The sequence below is a fragment of the Larus michahellis genome, chromosome 2, assembly GCF_964199755.1.
Source record: "Larus michahellis chromosome 2, bLarMic1.1, whole genome shotgun sequence".
Classification (NCBI taxonomy): Eukaryota; Metazoa; Chordata; class Aves; order Charadriiformes; family Laridae; genus Larus; species Larus michahellis.
In genome coordinates, this window is record NC_133897.1 from 82,930,388 (window position 1) to 82,947,826 (window position 17,439).

General features: G+C 40.2%; 1 long non-coding RNA gene across 1 annotated transcript; it reads right to left on the reverse strand.

Moving 5' to 3' along the window:
* Nucleotides 1-5,385: 5,385 nt before the first annotated feature.
* LOC141738317 (uncharacterized) lies at nt 5,386-15,111 on the reverse strand. The gene is made up of 4 exons (XR_012585371.1): nt 14,974-15,111; nt 12,826-12,862; nt 9,445-9,529; nt 5,386-7,198 (listed from the first exon to the last, which is right to left on the reverse strand). It is a non-coding gene; the product is annotated as an uncharacterized LOC141738317 (long non-coding RNA).
* Nucleotides 15,112-17,439: the final 2,328 nt, after the last annotated feature.

Consider the following 17,439-nt stretch of genomic DNA (forward strand, 5'->3'; position numbering starts at 1 on the left):
GCTGGTGCTCGTTTCAGGGAAGAGACACGAGAAGACCTGCTTCAAAGCTCTGGCCAACGCAGGGCCATCTCATGCAGAGAAGAGTTTGCACCTTATCGCACCCCAAATCAGTTCCTGTTCTTTCTGTATGTGGCACACAATGTGGAATACCAGTTAAACTAGTAGACTGGGTCAGGGAAATTTCAGGAGCACACATAAAAGCAGAATTTACCCTGTGTTAAAAACAAAACAATTATTTTCTCCCTAAAATTTTAATGAGAAAAAAATTAACAAAAACATTATTTAATTTCAGCTATATATAAAATGAGATTGTGAACTGTGAATCAAAAGCATTCAACCTTTTTATTAATCCATAATTTCTAGCTTCTATAATAATATTTTTCAGATTTGCAATGATTTAGACATAAGTATTTGCATTTTAGTTCTTACCGTGTAATTTAGGGACACAAAATCCAGCATATAGAGCCTCAGTTTTTGCAGTCCTAGGAGCAGAGTGGAGTGGAGCAGAGTGGTGGGAAGGGAAGGGAAGGGAAGGGAAGGGAAGGGAAGGGAAGGGAAGGGAAGGGAAGGGAAGGGAAGGGAAGGGAAGGGAAGGGAAGGGAAGGGAAGGGAAGGGAAGGGAAGGGAAGGGAAGGGAAGGGAAGGGAAGGGAAGGGAAGAAAATATAAAGACTATACTTTAATTCACAAGTGTAGTGCTCAGAAGTTTTTGAAAGTCAGGTCCCTTCAAGGTCTCTTCAGCAATCAAACCCCACTTCAGTGGGGTTCTGAAAGTGTCTGAGTACCTGCTGCTTAGCATATAAAAGAAACAGTCACTATGCTGTGAAGTTATTGATATCATTGTGGAAAAATACTTCAAATATTGAGGATAAACTTCTAGAACAGGTTTAAGGTTGAGGTTTACAAACTGGCAAATCAGTGAAGAGTCTTGAAATAGCCATCAAAAAAATGCTGACAAAACTGAACACATTCTACATCATTAACTACCCACCGATAGGGCCATTGATAGTCTTGGAAGTTTCTGTTGCAAAAGCAAATCAAAGTTAGGTCCCTTAAATCTAAAAGCGGTGTGAGCTGTTGCCTCTGACTTGCAGGTAAATCTTCAAATTTTCTCTCCATTAACCTAGAGAGAAACATTCTATTTATATGAAGGTCCAAATTCCAGTCAAGTCTGACAAAATACAGTATTGTCTGATAATACTTCAGGAGAAAGACAAAGGTTTAGAGAATGCTTTATTAAAGGAAACAGGAAAAACGACTGCCTTTCTTTTAATGTTCTTTTCTTTTAATTTTACTCAATTTATCTCACTTTATTAGATGATATTTTTAGCTGTAGATTAATTTTATTTGCAGACATATTTAACAGATGACTGAATACCAAAATTGATTTCAATGTTTCCACTGAGTGACTTGGATTTCAGTTTTTTATTTCTGGACTCATGAGTATGAGTTGGAAGGTACTGGATGGCAGAGCACTTTCAGTTTTCCTACAAAATGTGAAGCCTTTGGTACACTACAGAGCACTTGAAACTTCAGGATCTGGAAGGCATACAAAATGATCTGAATTATGCATTTCAGGATTTTTTATTAGAGCAAGAAGGACAGAGAGCATAGTAGGAAAACCAAGGATGAAAAAGTGTCATGAAGGTTCCTGAGGGTTGCCAAGGTGAACCCTAGCTTGAATCCAGATCATTTACTAAGAAAGGCAAGAGACCACAAAAGGACAGAGTCCCTAGAATCATAGAATAGAATCATAGAGTTGTTTAGGCTTTAAGATCATCAAGCCCAACCATCAACCTAGCACTGCCAAGTCCACCACTATACCATGTCCCTAAGTACAACTTTTAAATACCTCCAGGGATGGCGATTCAACCACTTCCCTGGGCAGCCCGTGCCAATGCTTGGTAACCCTTTCAGTGAAGAATTTTTTCCTAATATCCAATCTAAACCTCCCCTGGTGCAACTTGAGGCCATTTCCTCTTGTCCTGTTTACCTGTTACTTGGGAGAAGAGACCAACCCCCACATCTCTACACCCTCCTTTCAGGTAGTTGTAGAGAGCTATAGGGTCTCCCCTCAGCCTCCTTTTCTCCAGGCTAAACAACCCCAGCTCCCTCAGCTGGTCCTCATAAGACCTGTGCTCTAGACCCTTCACCAGCTTTGTTGCCCTTCTCTGGACCCACTCCAGCACCTCAACGTCTTTCTTGTAGTGATGTAGCCTCACCAGTACCCAGTACAGGGGGACGATCACTCCCCTAGTCCTGCTGACTTCTGATCTATTTCTCGTACAGGCCACGATGCTGTTGGCCTTCTTGGCCACCTGGGAACACTGCTGGCTCATATTCAGATGGCTGCTGACCAACACCCCCTTGTCCTTTTCTGCCAGACAGCTTTCCAGCCACTCTTCCCCAAGCTTGTAACGCTGCATGGGGTTGTTGTGATCCAAGTGCAGGACCCGTAACTTGGCCTTATTGAACTTCATACCATTGGCCTCAGCCCATAGATCCAGCCTCTCCAGATCCCTCTGTAGAGCCATCCTACCCTCAAGCAGATCAACACTCCCGCCCAACTTGGTGTTGTCTGCAAACTTACTGACCTGACAGTGCACTCAGTCCCCTCATCCAGGTTGTTGATAAAGATCAGAACCACTGAAAGAACAGAACTACTCCCATTATTGAGCCCTGGGAGCACCACTTGTGACCAGCTGCCAACTGGATTTAATTCCATTCACCACAACTCTTTGGGCCCAGATATCAAGTCAGTTTTTCACCCATCGAAGGGTATGCCCATCCAAGCCATAAGCAGACAGTTTCTCCAGGAGAATGCTGTGGGAAATGGTGTCAAAGGCTTTACTCAAGTCCAGGTAAACAACATCAACAGCCTTTCTCTCATCCACTTAGCAGATCACCTCGTCATAGAAGGAAGTCAAGTTAGTCCTTTGACCATTTTGAAATTATAGGAAAAAAGTAATTTAGACATAAAATGAAATATTATAATATGAATGCATTCATGTGCTTTGACCAGGATTCTGTGTGGTGACTTTCATGATAAGGAATGACTGCCCCTTCATCCAAGTCACATCCCCTAGGATCTGCAGCACCCTCCCACTCAAACACATCCCTGCAGATGGACCACCCTGTATTAGCAGGCACTGACAGTGATCAGGGTTTTCTTCCCTCCATCCTGTTGCATTCCTGTGCTCTGTTTGGATGGATCCTCAGCAAAGAGCTTCATTCTCTCTATCACTGTGAGCTAGGGACCGAAGAAAGTTATTTATTCTTCCCCTTCTCTCTCTCTTTCTCTGAATCTCATTTTCTCTGTGAATGGACTGTAAGTACTTTATCCGCTGCTGGGGCCTGTGAAAAGAAATTCTATTATGAAAGTTAAATCAATTACCTCTAGTTAAATAAGCCTCTCTGCTAATGTCAGAGAGTCTTCTTCTAAGTCAATCGCAGGTCTAGAAGATGGAGGGAGGAAGCCTGGTTGAAAGGGAGCATTTACAAACACTCACAAAAGATGTTATCTCTCCATTGTGATATTCATGCAAACCACTCAGTGGCTAAAATTGTCATTGAATTTCCTTTAAGTTCCCTGTTTGGCCTGTTCCCCCATAATGCTGTCATCCATATTTTCGTTAGAATTTATTCAGTGGGAAAGTATTCAATTCCATTTCAGGCTGGCTTCACTAATGATTCAATACATGCCTAAAAGGACACTGCTTCTCAGATGAAGAAATGAGACTATACAGAGGCAACACAAGCACAGCACATAATAGGGCAAGAACTAATGTTACATGATGTTTCTGAAAGGGGAAAAAAAAATAAATCAGAGAATTATTTGGGTAAGACTAGAAGGAAGGTGAGAGAGGAAGAAGGGGGGTAAGCGGGATGAACATTCACAAGCTTGTGATATAAAATCAGGGCTACTGTGACAGGAGTGCAGAGATAAACATCACACCCTAACCCTTGGATAAGATACAGATGCATTCTGGAGTTTTTCAGATTATTGTTACAAATTTGTTGCTCATTCACCATCAGGAGGATCAATGAAAAACTGCCTACAAGAAGACTGGAAACTCCCTGAAGCCTTTTCATTCTTTCTACTGATGAGAAAAAAAAAAAAGGCAGATCTACAGTAAGCTTGAGAGTGGAGACTCACTCACAGTACCTCCCACTCTCATAGCACTTCCATCAACATCCTCCAAGTTACCTTAGTAGAACTGGGATTGGCTTGTGCGTTTATTGAGGTACTCCCATGTATTGTTACAGCTATTAGAATGGGATACAGACCAGATTTATGGAGAAAATAGCTTTGAGAAAAGGAGTCAACTGAGATCCAAAATCCTTGTTTGATGACTCTATCTGTGTGTTGGGGAAAAGGGGAAAAATACTGGGTCCAGTCCTCTTCAATATATTCATCAATGACCTGGATGAGGGGATAGAGTGCACCCTCAGCAAGTTTGCTGATGATGCAAAGCTCAGGGGGTGGCTGACACACTGGAAGGCTGTGCCGCTGTACAGAGAGACCTGGACAGGTTGGAGATCTGGGCAGAGAGGAACCTTCTGAAATTCAACAAGGCCAAGTGTAGGTGCTGCACCTGGGGAGGAATAACCCCATGCACCAGTACAGGTTGGGGGCTGACCTGCTGGAGAGCAGCTCAGTGGAAAGAGACCTGGCAGTCCTGGTGGACAACAGGATGACCATGAGCCAGCAATGTGCCCTTGTGGCCAAGAAGGCCAATGGCATCCTGGGGTGCATCAAGAAGAGTGTGGCTAGCAGGTCAAGGGAGGTCATCCTCCCCCTCTACTCTGCCTTGGTGAGGCCGCACCTGGAGTACTGTGTCCAGTTCTGGGCTCCCCGGTTCAAGAGGGACAGGGAACTGCTGGAGAGGGTGCAGCAAAGGGCTACCAAGATGATTAGGGGACAGGAGCACCTCTCTTATGAAGAAAGGCTGAGGGATTTGGGTCTCTTCAGTCGGGAAAAAAGACAACTGAGGGGGGACCTTATCAACACTTATAAATACTTAAAGGGTGGGTGTCAGGAGGATGGGGCCAGGCTCTTTGCAGTGGTGCCCAGCGACAGGACAAGAGGTAATGGGCACAAACTTGAGCATAGGAAGTTCCACCTAAACATGAGGAGGAACTTCTTTCCTTTGAGGGTGGCAGAGCACTGGAACAGGCTGCCCAGAGAGGTGGTAGAGTTTCCATCTCTGGAGACGTTCAAAACCCGCCTGGACGCGTTCCTGTGTAACCTGCTGTAGGTGACCCTGCTCTGGCAGGGGGGTTGGACTAGATGATCTCCAGAGGTCCCTTCCAACCCTATGATTCTATGACTTCTACATGAAAAAATGTTTGCGATAAGGTGTGAGCACTCTGAGACTTTCTGATTTTCCCCTCTTCCCCCTACACAGGTGCACACACACACACACTTCCTCTGCACTGCTCCTGGCCACCCCAGTTGCTTATATGAAGTGGTTTCAAGGGGCTTATGCTTGCTTCATGCAGCCATATAGCTATAAAGTTAATAAATTTCCATTAGTATTTCTTGTTTCTTGACAGGACTTTACTTGGTTTTCTTTAAAAGCATTATGTATGGCATTATCTCTTGGGGCTCTTGTTTTTTCTTTTTTCCACTTTTAAGTCTATATAAAGAGATACTGGAGTGAATGTGTTTTATCTCCTGATCCTACATAATTTGGGAGGAAAAAGGCCTTAGCAAGTTTTCAAAGCATTTTTTTCACTATATTTTTTCTTATTCTTGAGTTCTTTTTTAATTTTATACATTTGCCCTTTTTGTTTCCTCTTTTTCAATTTTCTTCTGCCCTTATAATTTTCTTTCTAATTATTTCTAAAATGTCATCGGTTGCCTTCTAAAATTAATTGGTCTCCCACTATTTCATCACTTTCCTGTTCTACGTTTACAAGATTCTTATTTCCACTTGCTCATTGGTGCTTTGTCCTGGGGGACAAGTACCTTATTTGTTATGGCACTTTTTCTTCAAGGCTTGGGACTCTGGCTCAATTTGTGTTATGACACTGCAGAGCTCAATGCTGAATGTGCCTCCTGTTGTGCTTTCGAAGCATAACAGCAGTGCCAGGAGCCTGGACTTGACAAGACCAGAGAACTCCTGTTTGGCAGAAGTCATGAGTCAGACTTTTTTTCTGAAAGGTTCGGAATCTGTACAGGTTTATTTTAGTTTAAATGTACATGGTTATCTATGAAGAATCCTTAAGAAAATTTGGTAACTTATTTTTCTGAATATGCAGTGGTTGAACTCTTCAGAAAATTATGTCCATTAACACCACAAATTAAGCTTCATTCTTTCCACTGCATTTCTCTGTAAGTTCATATACCTGGAAGTCTTCATGAAGTGGCATATTTGTACTGAAACAGCAAAATTGTAAAAGCAAATCGCACATTACGCAATCAACAAAAAATAGTGAAACAGTAGTCAGGGGACTATGTCTTTAGAGATGTAATATAGGCAAAATGGAAAGGTGACAATCAAACAGTAGCACTGTAAAATACATTGCCAGTGTTGTTTGGTTTTCCTTAAAAGTGCTTTATTCCTCCTTTTACATACATGTTTATTTTCTAAGTTTAGTTGATCTCCATATCGATATTCGGGGTACTTATTTTTGTATGGATGCTGTAGACTGAAACTTTTGCATAGATGGTTCCGGGTGCAGCTGAGAAGTCTAAAAATGCTACAAACCACACAGAATCTAATCTTCCATTTCAGTGGAGTTCTGTCCGAATATTACATGCCTGAGCATCCGTAAGAGTTTTTGTACAACTGAGGTCTGAACATTTTCTAGTTTAGCCTACGTTGAAACTGCAAGACTCCATACAGAGTTTATCAGGTCTCAGCTCAGCTGTGTGCATTTCAAAACAAGGAGTGGACACACCACTCTCCAATTACAGGCTGTAACACTGGAAGTGCGGGCCACAGGGGGCCTGCAGAGCATGCTAGCCCTTTCTCCTGTCAAAGTGGCCATGGCTGCAATGTGTGCCACAAAGCGCACCTTCTCCACTGACGAGGGTTGGTGTGGAACGTCCTGTGTCTGTAGCATCCCAGGATGCAGCGCACGTGGGTGCCGTGGCACGCGCATCCCACAGTGTGGTGTGAGCGGGTCAACGCTTCCTGGCTTGGCGCATCTACGGATGTTTCCACATGGTTTCCTCTGTAATGTTTGGTCTGCTGTAAATGGGTACACACTGCATTGTAATTTGCATATAAACAGAACATCAGCTTTCTATAGGAACTGGACTGATCCTATTACTGTTACATGAAGTGTACTCACTGAACATTGTTTCTTGATATTTTGTAGAATGTTAAATATAGCCATAATTACTGATTGCAAAATCTAATTTTATGCTTGAATTAAGCTACTGCACAACTTTTTTTTTTTCCATTCACAAGCCAGAGTCATATTAATTTGGCAAATTTGTACACTGACATTTGTTATATACTTTTACAAGAGTTTCTGGCAATGATATCAGAAAGGTAGTTTATAACAGTTTATTACCAGATAAAAGCCATTTTATTTTCAGTAACATCTTTCACATTTTTCAACATCCTTTTACTATAAGAGTCTCATTTAAAATTATTGATTATTCTGCCCAAAGAAAATTCCAGGATGGATTTGTGTATTACTGCCATTGCCTTTGCTGAATGGCCTGATACATGATCATCATTGGAGGAGTCTCCTTCAGAGATCTCTATCTAATAAATCCATACAATACTCCCAGCCTCCAAATTGCAAATCTTTGCAAACATAAAACTTCACCTGCTTAAAGCCATACAATCATATTTAGAGGAAGAATTGATAATTTTGTGCCTTGGACACATCAAATTAATTAAGAATAACATTTCCTTTTCTTTTTTCACTAATAAATGGAGAAGTACAATAATACTCAATCAGTTATATATAGAACAGAACAATTAATGTATGTGCAGATATACATTTTTACTTGTTCTATCTTGTTACGGTCTATCTAGCATATAATGCATTTTGTATATAGACAACATTTAATTATATTTTACAAAATATTCTTCTGAATTAGTCATTTATCCAGGTAAATAAGGAAGCCTTCTGGGATGATGTTATTATAGAATGCTAATGAGATTTACTCTTAATAAGGATGGGAATTCAGTGTCCAGAAAAGAGTAGGTATCCTTGGAACAGAAAAAAGGTGTTTCTTAATCTATAAGGCTGTTTGAAACTGATTGTTAAAGAAAACATGATATTCAACTTAAAAAGTTAAGATCACGACTTTCAATTTGGGAACTTAAAATAAATGTATATTTAGATACAGAGCCAAACCCCAGCATTACTGGAAATTCTAAGGTTCTCTATTAATTAAGTCAACAACTGGTTGCCCTTGTAAGTTGGCTGAGTTAGATGCTGAGATAAGAATGCAAATTTTGCAGGATTGTTTATCAGTCAGATTGTAGAAAATCTCTCTTCATGGTCTAACATTTTTAAGAGATGTGCTTTATGATTCTAGTTGAGCTATGGAACTTCCAAATTATAGGTGAATGTGCAAGAGTCCATGCCTGCTAAAGACCATAAGGATTCATCATAGAGCAATTATAGGGAAGTGTTGGGTTCTACTTTTAATCAGAAAAATATTTTGTCCTGCAGTGCAACTCAATGAAATGGAAAAATCACTTGCTGACAAAAAGGTCAACACATCCAAACCACCCACCCTCATGCAGTAGAGAGCTCTAGGTCCATAACATTGGGAAAGATTGATTCTGTCTTCCAGGATGCTATCCAAATTTACAGAATTAGTGGAAAATTTTAAGGTATCAGAGAACTACAGCCTGTAATGGGAAAGCACTGAAAGGACAAAAAAACCCAAAAAAACCACACAAAGATGTGTTCGGGTTAATCCACAACAAGAACAAAAGCATTTCCTTGGACAAAATGCCTTAGTAGTTTATATAAACATAAGAGGGGCTATTACAAACTACAACCAAGATTTCAGACGGGGTCTATTACCGAAAAGAAATCCTCAACAACTCAATCAAGCAGAAAACCCAATAGGTTTCTGAAGCAATAAAAAGTGGAAATATGCAATAAGTCAACTGCTTGATGTCACCACATTTTATAGCACACATTACAGTAATACAGGGATTTAAAATCTGAACTATGTAATATCAGAATGTCAATCTTTTTTAATAGATATTTCAAAATATTTTCAGTGCCACTTGACCCAAATATCCTTTCCCAAGCTTGTACCATTACTTCAAAATTTGACATTGGATCATTTTTTGGAAATTTAAGTATTTAAATGACAGGGTAGAGTTTGAAAGACATTTAAGTTTTCTCACATATTATGCATGCACATACATTAATTATTGGAGTAATGGGCAGCAAACTGGAAATACAGTTTGGGGGGCTCCCATAATATTGTAGGAACAGGAGCGTTATTACTCACCAAGAATAAATATGGCAATAAGTGATGAATACAGCATCACTTCTTATGTTTTCATATGTACTTGATAAGTATTCGGAGCCTAAAACTGACAGATAAATATTTATCAGTGATTTAAGGAACAAAAAGACCCTTGTGTTCTATTCACTTTGATATCCTGTGTAACAGAGGTCAGAGATCTTCACTGTGAGAAAAATACATATTGGAGACATGAGTACTAGAGAATATGGATTTATTATGTTGTGACAGATAGAAGACTTTGCAAGGACAGAAATGTCAAAGAATATTATATTAGCTTGTGATGTATATCACGGACACACAGATTTTTCAAAGTTATTAATGCACAGTTGCTCTGCCATGGTCATAGTTGGTGGTAATTAATGCAAATCTTATTAGCCAGAAGAAGTCTTGTGATAGTTTTGTCCCTGGGAAAAAAAGAACTACTTATACCCACAGGCCTGACCTATACTGACGGTAAAGGATACACAGAGGCAACTGTAATCTCAGGTCACGGGATGAATACATCCACCATTCCAGAACTGACATGAAGAAAGGACATAGTGAAACAGGCTGACTAACCAGCATCTGCATTAAGAATCTGATTGGGAAAATGGAATAAACCACACCTACTTTATCCTTGCAGGCTCTATGAGACAAAAGAAGCCTCCAGGAGTAGAACCATAATATAGTTCATACACCTGCTGAGCGTAATCACAGTGAGTTGCAAATGGATTAAGGACCAAATCAGTAGTCTGAAGGGAAATGAACATAATGTCTCACTTGAAAAAGATTACCAACAGCTTGACATTCAGTATTTGTTCTGAGAAAGCCTGAATGATCAGCGGTATCATTAATCTGATAGCTATGGCACAAATATATTATGGCATTGTGTAAAACAACAAATATACATCAGATAATGACAGAATTGTTGGAAGGTTATTTTTCCCACAAGGTATTTTCATTTGAGTGTACTTGTATGGCATTATAATAATTAGGGTCAGATATTTTGCTACAAAATTCAAATTAGGTCTCCTTTATGTAATTTGCAAAGTCAGATTCTAGGTATTAGTTTTCACCAACTGCCAGGCAGAATTAGTGCATTATGACAAATGTAACAAAAATACCGTACTCAGAATTCTCTAAAACTAACTATGGAGAGAACACAGGGTTTGCCGCATCAATGAACCGCTACGTTTGTATGCTGGTGTTGTTTTTGTTTTTTTATTTACCTCCTCCCCCACACCCCGTTTTGAGTGAGGCAAGCAAATGAACGCTGCTTGCAGGAGGACTGAGTTCATGACTGTCACAAAACACTGGAAGTCAGCATGATAATGAGCCAATTTGTGTGGAAATGAACTCATTAATGTTAATGTTTTGCTGACTCCCAACTGATTCACGAACTCCTTAACAAAATTCAAAACAGAAAAGGGAGGGGAAGTTCATGAATTTTGGAAGTGCTGAGTGAAGAAACAAACGTGTCCTTTCCTCATTCATATTCCAAATTCAGTGATCTACACTGTGCTCTGATAATCCAGTCCCAGAATATTCTCTGGAGAACTTTAGTTTGTACAGAAGATTAATATCTGAATTGCAGAAATTTCCATTACGTGGAAAAGAAAGTATTGATTGTTTCAAATTTTTAATTCTTTCCTAACAAAACACTTTACTTTCGAATGAATAGGCTTTCCAACCTGAAGAAAAGAGGAGTTTTTATGTAGGAAATCTCAAGAACAATTCTGCAAGACATTGATTCTCATATAATATTTCAGACATATGCACAAATCTGTCCTTCATGCAAATGATGTTTTTACCAAGGCCATTTTCTAGTAGGGTTTATCAATATCACAAGTAATTTCTAAACCTGACTCACATATTTCAAATTCACCAAACTGTTTTCCTTAAAATAAACCCACAAAAACCAGGGAACAGCTGAGGTCTGCAACAAAGGTAATACATGAAGTTTTGTTATCTCAGAGGAGTATTAAGAGTTTTATCACTAAACTGCAAAAAGTTTAGAAAACTTCTGCTGCAAAGCATATTGGAAGAGCAGGAGTTCACAAGTTACGTGCAGTTCAGATAAACATCTCAACTCTTAACTCAAAAAGATTAGGCTAGAAATCTTGTTCTTGTGTGCTTGAATAAGGAAGTACAGAAGTGCATCACATGAAGTTACAGCTATTTTATGAAGACTAGAATATTTTTGTTAAGAATTATGGAGAGAAATTTACATTGAATTTATTTTTAAAGACTGCTATTTATTAGATAAGGTTAAGATGATACAGGGCCCAATAAACAGTTAATAATTTATAATCATTTTATCTACTTTGATCCATACTTAAAAGTTCTAATTACCTCAATTAAAATTTTAGGAAAACATTCTTCTTGATGATACAAATTACTTCAGTCAAAATTGCATTAACGTTTATTGTTATAATACCATGGTCTATACAACTGTATTTCTTTGCTATCAGGCGACCTGTCTAGCAAGAAACAGAGATAAACTAACTTAACAATAATATATATGTCTTATTTCCTAACCAATAATCAAGATTTATAATTATCGCTTTCTCAGTGTGACAGCTATACAGAACTACTCTTTACACAAGCTACTCAAATTAATAGTTTTTTATGCTTCTTTTTTTCCCCTCTCTCTTTTTTTTTTTAAATTGAAACACCTTGAATGGATCAAAATGCTTTGGCTTCATGTCTGAAGTAGGATATGTAGGAACATGATCACCTCCTAGCCTAATACCTAGCACTACCTCACAGTCCTTTCTTTTTGTGAAGATAAAATATCACAACTTATTTTCCTTTTCAGTTCAGCTTAGAAATTCCAAAATTTTCAACTTGCTGACGGTTTGAATGAAGATCAAACAGTGTTGTTAAGGGAAGTAAATGGCAGGGAGATAATTACGCATAATCTCATGTATTTTGCCTGTGATTTCTGCAAGCTATTTTTTAATGATTGGTACAATACTGAGCTATTGTGCTGCTGAAAAGTCACTCCAGAAAACGTTTTGGCCCTGCAGCATAGCTCCAAGACAACTGAGCTAATTTTAATCAAGTAGTACTACAGACTGGATAAAGCAGCACGTCCAGGGCTCCATAAAGGATGTTGTTTTCATTACCAAAACAAGTTCATTTTAATCCAGTGGAGGTATCTCTATTCTACTACACTTTACTTATATACCTGAGAGGTATTCGAATCATACTTATTCCTCTTTCTCCTCCTCACTCTAGAATTGTAATCAAGTGGCAACTACATTTGCACAAATCAACATCATCCATTCAGCCCATGACCCGCTCCCAGGATCCCTGTTTTTAAGTGACAGCAAGCCCAACAACAAGCAGGTTGCAAATCACAGCAATTGTACAATCACTTACAGTAAGTCTTTGCATCTGGACCTCCAAAGACTTTTTCCTGGCACGTGGGTTTTCCCATCCATTGCATCATGTGACAGAAGACGAGCAAAAGGAAAAGATTTAGTTAGAAGTATGTTGCTGCAGACAGAACAGTGAGCATAGTTTGCATCCTGTTCTCTGCCCACCTCCTTTTTTAAGGAGAGGGACTTTTTGGAAGCAGCAACAATATGATAATTTTGGCAGCAAAAACATCTCCCAGAGCAGAGTTGCACAGGGTCACTTGCATGTAGAAAAAAAGTTTACCTGTGGGCAAATTACCATAAAGAAATACTATTTTCCTTAAAGAGCTCTCATTCTAATTCTACCTGTGAACACCAGATGAATATCTGACCACATGCTTTATTCACTCAGCAAGAGTCAGGTAATGATCAGTAGCTTTAAGTTATTTCTTTAAGTACTATTTATATTCTGTCTGCCACTCAGCCTTTGCAGCACAGAGTGGGTGAAAAAGAGGTTAGATTTCATTTCTGGGAGCCTCTGAAACTACTGCCTTTCAACAGAGATTCACCTGCACATAGAACGGTTGATCCACAGAAGGATATTTTGCACAGATGGAACGCATTATGATGTAAAATGTTATTTCAGTGAACAGTTTCTCCCTTGTGCAGAGAAATATGTTACAGATAAGCTTCAAAAACACATACTTTAGCACCAGAGCAGATATAGCAGTTTATGCAGGTGGATAAAAGAACTATAATCTTGTTAGGAGGAATTATATCATAGATAGAATTTCTTTGAGTACTTAGGCCTTTATTTATAATCTTCATAAATCACCTGAGCGGGCAATTCAACTTTGAAAAGATTAAGCTTGCTGACAAAACAAAACTGCATATAGTGAAAGAGTAGAACCAAGAGTTACATAAGCAGCTCCCACTATAAAAGGAGAAAAAATTGGATTATTATGTGCACCAGCTGACTAATGTCATATTAAAATAGTATTGAGACATCTACAGAAAGAAAGAGAAAATCATTGATTGTTTAAAAAGAAAAAATAATTGGGGTAAGTTTAAAGCAGAAGCACTGTGTGCAGTACATGACCATTCTGCCCTGTAACTTCATTATGAAACACTGAAGTATTGATACAACTGAAGCTCTTATTTAGAGGACACTAATAAAGATTTTCAATGTCTGAAAGCAAAAGAGTCTTTTAAACTAAAGCTTTTTCTAAAGTTAAACCCCTGAAGTTTATAACAACTGTTGACACTGAATTCCATTAAAATCTCAAAACAGTGCGTAGACCAAAAGGTTGTTATTTTTGCCTTTTCTTTCCCTTTTCCCCATACGACACACTCCCCAACAGAGTTGGTGGTGAATCAAATTCTCTGTTACAGGAAAGTTTTCCAAGTATGTGTGCATATGACTCTGCCTCAGGCTCCAGCCTCCTATCGACACCGCACAGAGAAGTATTCAAGGAAGCCACTAAAGCTGTAGTTAGGTTCACCTGACTACCTAGAGACATTTTCAGGATACATTCAAAGCCTGTTGTATGACGAAAGGAGAACGCAACCCACAGCAGTATGATGCAGGGGTACCAAACCTTATGACTCAAATTGTGTTGGCAAAAAGGTTAAAAATAATTTTTGTGACTACCACTAACGCACAAAAGTTGGAACAGACACAACAGCTGGAACAGTTTTGTCTCTGTGCGTTTTATCTGCCAGCAAAGGACAAACATCTGTCTGTCTGACATGGAGTCAAAAGAAAAATCCAGGGAAAAAAAAACCCACCTCAGATTCACCAAGCAAACAACTATTTTTATCTTAAACCATATCTCTACCTGTATTTAAAATCATTCAGATACTGTTTCTTTTTAAATACTTCTTATCCTTCTGAACCAAATGTAAAATTATGTAACGAAGTTACTTTAAAAGAGAAAACCTGATAAATAAATAAATAAATCAAACACACCCCACCTGTCTCTGGTGTTTTCAGAAATACAGAAACAAAGCTAATTTTTTAACATATCAGGAAATGACATTCCATCTACATACCACGTAGCCTTTTGAAACTGCTCTATAATTCCAGTGATTTGACTGGAGAAGAACCCCACCACCCTTTACTGAAACATTAAATTAAACAATTTTGTTTCCACTTAGAAAGGTCACTCACATGGTCTCTTTGTCAAAGCAGTCCTTTTCTTTGTATCTAATTAATTTAAACTTCAAATATGTAATTCTTGAATGACAACCCTTAACACATTTTTGTAACTATGGATGATAATGGACAATCATACTGCCTCCCTAAGGATTTTCCTACATAGAGATCATTTGCAGCAATCTAGGGTGTAAATTTATAGCACAGTCATCACTTCTTATTAGCTTCACCTGCAAACACTCAGTGCTCCATACCCATGGGGTATTGTGCCATCCTTTGCAGGTGGAGTAAATGGCCTCACAAAAAACACACTTGTAGCAGATAGCAGAATTTTTCAGAGAGGCAGTCAGTATTGAGAGCACTGTAAATTTATGCTCTAATTTATAGTCATTAATTTTCACTAACTTGTCTGCATAGGCAAACCTTAATATTTCAAGTCAAAGGAACATACAAAACATTTTATGGTGATGGCTGTTTTCCCATCGATTACACTATATATACAAACTGAGGCTGATTTTCCTTCTGCCACAATCAAAACTGAACAGAGCCTGTTTCAGAGTTTCTCTAAAAGCATGATATTCCTCTTTCTTAGGAACGCACAAACATTTCAATCTGCTTTTTCAGATAAATCTTACTGCAACAAGCCAGGGAGCAGGTGAAGAGGGGGTATAAATCATAGGCACAGCAGAGCCAGTCCAAAATGTGGGGTGAAGAGTTTATCAAAATGTGACTTTTCTCAAAATCTAATTTTTATTCCCAAATACTTCTGTGTCCCAAATCTTGACTGAAACCACCAGTGCTGAAGAAATCTGTCTTTTGGGCATGAGCCCTTCAACAGAGGAAAACAACACTACTTTGAATATGTTATCCAAGAGGTGTCCTTGGGGACACCAAGCCTGGAGTATAAACTGGAGGAGGAGGTACAGACTGCAGCAGGTAGTATCCCAACCTAAGCAGTAGCTCTCTGGGGCGGGAGGCAGACGAGGCAGCCCCAGCCGCCAAAAAAAGCATTAGAACCACTGATGCAATCCAACAAATAAGAAAGAGAACAATGCCATATAGATATGAAAAAGAAAATATCATACAATGATATGAAATGTATGAAGCTGCTGAATATGATGTGGATGGTAAGTAAGATCACAAGTAAATGTAATAAGAAAGAGTAGGTATTCAAAAACAAATGGGAATTAACCCATTAGAACAGAAATTCTTGTGTAAATTCAGAAATTAGTTGCCTGGGCATCACCCGCGGAACCACCCAGGAGCATCAGGACAAGGGTGTACTTCCTGGGCTGGAGAAGAGAGCGGCCAAACAGCATGTGACACACCAGTCTAGTCACAGCAGTTTGCACGGCAGTTCACGCGGGAGAGTGCTGAAAGACCGCCAACCTGGCCAGGTAGCGATGGTAACTACTCGCAGGAAGACCATGGCTTCCATGAGCTCCACAACCACCAGGTCTGATGCAGCCTCTCAGACGGAGCTCCCGTGGGAACATGCTGCCACACAGACATCAGGCTGCAGGGTGTGCCCGGCTCTCACGCCGGCGTCGGATGGCAGTGATGGGCACGCCTGTGGGAGATGTGCCCAGGTAGAGGAGCTCCTCCGATTAGTGGCAGAGCTCAGGGAGGCGGAGCATCAGGGAATGCGAGAGAGATACTTGGAGTAGAATCCCGCATCCCACGACAGAAGCCCAGCAGGCAGACAGAACCCCTGCAACAGAGAACTCCCTATCCTCTCACCTCAGCTGAAGGTGGTGACCTGGAGGACAGGGGGCAATGGCAGGAAGTTCCTGCCCGGCACAACAGGCGCCGCACTTGGGACTGCCCGGCGACTACCCCATCTTCCCGGGTGCCATTGTGTAACAGGCACCGTGCTCTGCAGAGGAACCTGAATGATGACGAGCATGACAGTTCTCCTACCTTGGAGGTGTCAGCGAGGTCTAGTCAGACCTCCCCCTGCATCAAAACCTCTGCGGTAGAGAAGAAAAGGCGGGTCCTTGTCATAGGTGACCCCCTACTGAAGGGAGCGTAAGGCCCAATGTGCAGGCTGGACCCGGTACATAGGGAGGTCTGCTGCCTCCCTGGGGCTCGGGTCAAGGACGTGAAGAGGATGTTTCCTTCCCTGGTACGGCCCTCAGGCTGTTACCCGCTTTTGATCTTTCAGGTAGGCAGCGACGAGGTAGGAAAAAGAAGTCCAAGGGCAATGAAGAAAGATTTCAAGACCCTGGGTCAAGGGATTGGGAGCGCAAGTTGTGTTCTCGTCTATCCCCCCAGTTGCGGGGAATGATGAGGGGGTAAATAGGAGGAGCCAGCAGATCCATGCCTGGCTTCGAGCCCGGTGCTGCCGGCAGGACTTTGGGTTCTTTGACCATGGCCTGATCTACAGAACGCCTGGCCTGCTGGTAACAGGCGGGAATACCTTGTCTTGCAGGGGGAAAAGGGTTCTAGGACAAGAGTTATCAGGGCTCATTGACAGGGCTT